The sequence below is a fragment of the Suricata suricatta genome, chromosome 3 (assembly GCF_006229205.1).
Source record: "Suricata suricatta isolate VVHF042 chromosome 3, meerkat_22Aug2017_6uvM2_HiC, whole genome shotgun sequence".
Lineage (NCBI taxonomy): Eukaryota > Metazoa > Chordata > Mammalia > Carnivora > Herpestidae > Suricata > Suricata suricatta.
This window is the reverse complement of record NC_043702.1, coordinates 152,057,642-152,064,363: the sequence shown is the minus strand read 5'-3', so window position 1 is coordinate 152,064,363 and position 6,722 is coordinate 152,057,642.

The window sequence follows — 6,722 nt, the reverse complement described above, 5'->3', positions numbered from 1 at the left end:
GTGGGGGGAGCAGGTAAGAGGATTTCCCTCTATTCTGGGTATTGACTGACACCCGCTTAGTAAGGACCAACTACTCTGATAAGTGTACCATTTCCTGTGTTCATACGGTTGAAAAATGGAATTTTCCTCCATGTGTGTTTCATCTCTCTTGGCTGCTCCCATGAGGTCCCTGGGCCTCTATGACCCGTTGAAAGGCTGCGGTCAGCTTTGTACTTTGTACATTAGTAAGAAAATGGTTTGTGAACTGCCGTATGCTATACTTTACATCAGTAAGCTAAATTTAGGGAACCAGAAGATAGTGCATCACAGTAAAGATCATGGAACTGGACTCTGCTTCAGTTTAACCACTAGCTCCTCAAGTGAAATAGTCTGATACTTAGGTTCCCGCCTTTTAAATTTCATAATAACCTAGCCGATTCTTGACAAGATTTGTAGGTTGAGTGAAGGAATAAATGCTGAAGTGGAACTTGGAATCAGAGGCAAAACACAGGTTGATGCTTTTGTTTTGCTTGCTGCAGATTTGATGCTGCTGGGACTCGTGGTGCCCCCTGCTGGTCTGCCTCAGGTACAGCAGGGAGACCTCTGTGCCATTGCCTTGCTGGGGAACAGGTACTGTGCCAGTCCGCTGTGCCTTTGGGGGAAATCTTTGGTAAAACTGGGGAGAGGTTTTGGGAGTGCCAACTTCCAAAGCTTATGGATAAAGGTTTAAAGGAAGAAAAAGCAGCTTCTTCTGGAGTGGGCCATGTGGGGACGGCAGAGAGCCTGTGAGGGTGTCTATGTATCTGGACCAAGTGGTACATTTGCTGCTGCTCCTTTTTTTTTTTTTTTAAGTAATTGTACATTTACCAAAGAGTTGCAAAGATAATATAGAGTTCTTACCCAGCTTCCTATAATGCCAATGGTTTTTATAGCCAGGGTTCAGGTATAAAGCTAAGGAATTAACATCAGTACAGTCCTATTGTAGACTTTATATTTCATGTTTTTCCATGAAATGTCTTTCCAAGCAAGAATCCAGTCTAGGATACCACGTTGTGTTTAGTTATTATCTTCTTAGTCTCTTGTCTGTGACATTTTCTTGCTCTTTCTTTGTCTTTTATTACCTGAACACTTTTTCACCATCATCCACATCATCATACTCTCTTTTAATTGTTTTTTTTATTACTTATTTTTGAGAAGGAGAGAATGTGCATGAGTGAGGGGCAGAGAGAGAAAAAGAGCGAATCCCAAGCAGGCTCCATGCTATCAGTAGAGAACCTGACATGAGATTCAATCCCATTACCTCTGGATTATAACCTGAACCGAAACCAAGAGTTGAAGGTATAACCGACTGAGCTCCCTGGATGCCCCTAAGTTATTTTTAGCTTTATTGAGATATAGTTTAGGTACTTTAAAATTCACCATTCTGAAATACAATGCAGTGATATGTAGTGTAATTTTACAGAGTTGTTTAGCCATCACCACATGGCTTCTTTTTAAAAATAAATTAGGAAGTTTTCATATGAAAAGTTCTGAAAAATCAAAAACCCCCTCACCTCATAAACCTTTTCTCCTAGAAGTAACCAAATCATTTGATTAATCCATCCTTCCTAGCCTTCTTGGATCCATGTATGTGTATGTATATAAAAGTGTACAAATTTGGTGTGTATGGTTAAAAATACAACCAAATGGAATTCTACTTTATCTGTATTGCTTTTTCAGTTAAGATCTTGGGGACATTTTTCATGTCAGCAAGCTCAGGGACGGTGAGTCTTCTGACCTGCTGCGTGGAGATGGAAGAGGTCCTCTCCGAGTGGACCCTGTGGTTGCCTTCAGTGTGTCTTCATCACAAATAGTATCTTTTTTAATATAATTTTTGGTCAAATTGGCTAACATAGAGTGTGTACAGTGTGTTATTGGTTTTAGAAGTAGATTCCTGTGGTTCATCACTTATATACAACACCCCGTGCTCATCCCAAGTGCCCTTCTAAGTGCCCTCTCTCACCTGTTTTCCTCTCTCCCACATGCTCCTCCCCCATCAGCCCTCAGTCTGTTCTATTTATTTAAGAGTCTCTCATTGTTTGCCTCCTCCCTTTCTGTTTGTAACTACTTTTTCCCCCTTCTCTTCCCCAATGGTCTTCTGTTAAGTTTTGCAAGTTCCATATATGAGTGAAACATGATACATGTCTTTCTCTGACTTAATTCACTTAGCATAATAACTTCCAGTTCCATCCACCTTGCTACGAATGGCCAGATTTCATTCTTTCTCATTGCCATGTAGTTTTCCATTGTATATGTAAACCATATCTTCTTGATTCATTCATCATGTGATGGACATTTAGGCACTTTCCATGATTTGGCTATTGTTGAAAGTGCTGCTATGAACATCGGGGTACATGTGCCCCTATGAATCAGCACTCCTGTATCTTTTTGATAAATTCCTAGTAGTACTACTGCTGGGTCATAGGGTTGGTCTATTGTTAATTTTTTGAGGAACCTCCACACTGTTTTCCAGAGGGGCTGCACTAGTTTGCATTCCCACCAACAGTGTAGGAGGGTTCCTGCTTCTCCACATCCCTGCTAACATCTGTTGTTTCCTGAGTCGTTAATTTTAGCCACTCTGACTGGTGTGAGGTGGTATCTCAGTGTGGTTTTGCTTTGTATTTCCTTGATGATGAGTGACATTGAGCATCGTTTCATGTGTCTGTTGGGCATCTGGATGTCCTCTTCAGAGAAGTGACTGTTCATGTTTTTAGCCCATTTCTTCACTGGATTATTTGTTTCTTGGGTGTTGCATTTGGTAAGTTCTTTATAGGTTTTGGATAGTAATCCTTTATTTGATACATCATTTGCATATATCTTCTCCCAATCTGTCAGTTGCCTTTTAGTTTTGTTGGCTTTTTCCTTTGCAGTGCAGAAGACTTTTATCTTGATGAGGTCCCAATAGTTCATTTTTTGCTTTAATTCCATTGCCTTTGGAGTCATGTTGTATAAGAAATTGCTGTGGCTGAGGTCAAAGAGGTTGTTTCCTGCTTTCTCCTCTAGGGATTTGATGGTTTCCTGTCTCAGACTTCTTGATTTCTCTTTCTGTTGCTTCATTATTGGTGTATAGGAATGCAACTAATTTCTATACATTGATTTTGTATCCTGAAACTTTGCTGAATTCATGGATCAGTTCTAACAGCTTTTTAGTGTAGTCTTTTGGGTTTTCCATATAGAGTATCATGTCATCTGCAAAAAATAAGTTTGACTTCTTCCTTGCCAGTTTGGATGCCTTTTATTTCATTTTGTCTGATTGCTGATGCTAGGCCTTCCAACACTATGTTAAACAATAACGGTGAGGGGCACCTGGGTGGCTCAGTCAGTTGAGCGTCCGACTTCAGCTCAGGTCATGATCTCGCAGTTTATGGGTTCGAGTTCTGTGTTTGGCTCTGTGTTGACAGCTCAGAGCCTAAAGTCTGCTTTGGGTTCTGTATCTCCCTCTTTCTCTGCCCCTTCCCCCATCACAGTCTGTCTCTCTGTCTCTTAAAAATAAATAAACATTTTAAAAAAACAATAATGGTGAGAGTGGACATCTTTCTCATCTGACATCATGTTCCTGATCTCAAAGGGAAAGCTCTCATTTAAGCCATCCCCCACCCCACCTGCCCTCTCTGGTAACCAAGAGTTTTTTTCTCTGTAATTAAGATTTTGTTTTATTTTATTATTTTCCCCCTTTGTTTGTTTTGTTTCTTTAATTCCACATATGAGTGAAATCATGTAATATTTGTCATTCTCTTTTATGTCACTTAGCAATTATACTCTCTAGTTCTATGCATGTCATTGAAAATGGCAAGATTTCATTCTTTTTCATAGCTGGAAAAAATGCTTGCATGTGTGTGTGTGCGTGTGTGCGTGTGTATGTGTGAAAACGTATATGTATACCACTATTGTATATGTATTCCATTAATATATGTATCACATATGTATATGTATTTCATGATCTATATGTGTGTGGTGTGTGTATATATATGTACATATATATAAGAATATATATATATATATATATATATATATATATATATATATATGTTTACCACCTCCTCTTTATCCATTTATCAGTCAGTGAACATTTGGGCTATTCCCATAATTTGGCTATTGTTGATACTACAAACATTGGGGTGCATATATCGCTTAAAAATACTATTTTTGTATCCTTTGGGTAAATACTTAGTAGTGCAGTTGCTAGATTGTAGGGTAATTCTATTTTTAACTTTTTGAGAAACCTCCCTACTGTTTTCCAGAATGGCTGCACCAGTTTGCATTCCCACCAGCAGTGCCAGAGGGCTTCCCTTTCTCCACATCTTCACCAACACCTGTTGTTTTCTGTGTTCTTAATTTTAGCCAATCTAACAGGTGTGAAGTGATATATTATTGTAGTTTTGATTTGTATTTCCTTGATGGTGAGAGATGTTGAACATCTTTTCATGTGTCCGTAGCCATCTGGATGCATTCTCAGGAAAATTTCTGCCCATTTATTAACTAGATTATTTGTTGGTTGGGTGTTGAGTTTATATGATGTTGTTGGGTGTTGAGTTCTTTATATATTTTAGATATTAATCTTGTGAAATTTTAAAAGATTGGAATTATTGAGAGTACATTTTCAGACCAAACAAAATTAAACAAGAAATTAGTTTAAATGATAACTAGAAAAGCCCCAAGTTACCAGAAATGGATACTTTAGGAGAAATTCTTTTAAAAATTAAACCAGGATGCCAGCTTTTGTGGTGGGAAGAGCTTGGTGAACTCACTGAGCTGAGTGAGGATGTTAGGAAATGGACTCACACATTTCCGGTTGCCTGATTTAGGACAAAATCAGAATGAAGCAGTGTAGTAGGAAAGAGATGATATTTTCAGTAAATAGTGCCTGAACAGTTGGATAGCTATATTTTAAAAATGTATATGTTGCCCCTTAGTATAAAATACACAGAAGTCAAGGGCAGTGACATGGGAAAGAGAAAACAATGCTTTTAGAGGAAAGCATCATTGTATCCTAGGAGTAGGCAAGGAATTCTTAAATAGGACACGAAATCCAAATAGGAAAAATTGAAAATGTAATTCAATTTTAAAATTAAGAAAATTTCTTTTTTTTTCAAGTGTATTTATTTTAAGGGAGAGAGTGAGTATACGTACATAGGCACATAGGATTGGGGGAGTGCGGAAAGGCAGAGAGAGGGGAGAGAGAGAGAATTCCAAGCAGGTACCTCTGATGTTACCAAATTACCTGAATCCAGTGCAGAGCCTGACATGGGGCTTGAACTCAGGAATTGTGTGACATCATGACCTGAGCTAAAACCAAGAGTCGGTTACTTAACCACCTGAGCACAGATGCCCCAGGAAAAATACTTTTTCTTTTTAAGCTCCAAATATTTTCTTTTTGTCCATTACAATTATATCCTCCCACATTTACAAGTACACTTTGGATGGCACACCAATTAGCATAATCCTTTAGGAAAACTGTCTGATACTGCCCATTACACCTACACATAGTCATGCATGTCCTACCATTTCACTCCTCAGTATGTACACGTCAGAAATGACGACCTGTCTTTACCAAACCTCATAATAGGCTCATAGCAGCACTATTTCTTTTAGCTCCAAACTAGGATCTACTCAGAAGCCCAGTAACAGGCACACAAATAAAGTGAGATATAGTCAAAGAATTGACTATTACACAGCCATAGAATTAATAATCCACAATTAAACCCAACAGTGTGATTGAATACCACAGAGGGTTTTTAAACAGTCTCTAAAGAGTAAAGAATCAGTATCAGATCTTTCAATTTATGTGAAGTACAAAACAGGCAAACAGACTCCATGTTCTCCTAGATCCAGATGGCGGTCACCCTGCGTGTGGTGAGGGGAGGACGGGAGGGACTGACTGCAGGGATGCCTGGGGCTTCCCTGAGCCCTAGTGTGGTCTCCTGAGCTCCCTGCTGGTGCACAGGCTCTTCACCTTGTGGAGATTCAATGAATGCTTTGCTTGTGTTCTCTTGATGCTTATATTTCAACATGAAACTTAAAAATTCAGCATTCCAGTTTCTTGAGTTTTGAATTGTGAAGCTCATTTATGCCCAATGTGCGTGATCCTGTTGTTTCATACACGTTATGACATGTCCTTAAGAGAGTAGGTGCGTGGATTACAGGAAAAGCAGGCCCCAAATATCAGCCAGCACCGCATTCTTGGCAAAGTTCACTCACGTTGTCTGGGTCTTGTTTGTGAAAGCATTGCCCAACATCAAGTTCTGTAAATGATTTCTTTTAAAATTTTTTAAAAGTTTATTTATATTTGAGAGAGGGAGGGAGGGAGGGAGAGAGAGAGACTGTGTGTGAGTGGGGGACGGACAGAGAAAGGAGGAGACTGAAACTGAAGCAGGCTCCAGGCTCTGAACTGTCAGCACAAAGCCTAAGTCTGGACTTGAACCAATGAGCTGGGAGATCATGACCTGAGCTGAAGTTGGACTCTTAACTGACGGAGCCATGAAGTGAGTGATTTTTAAAGGAGCATCTAGGGGCTCCTGGGTGGCTCAGTTGGTTAAGCGTCCGGCTTTGGCTCAGGTCATGACCTCGCGGTTCGTGGGTCCAAACCCCGCATGGGGCTCTGTGCTGACAGCTAGCTCAGAGCCTGGAGCCTGCTTCACATTCTGTGTCTCCTTCTCTCTCTGACCCTCCCCTATTCCCACTGTCTCTCTTTCTCTCTCTCTCAA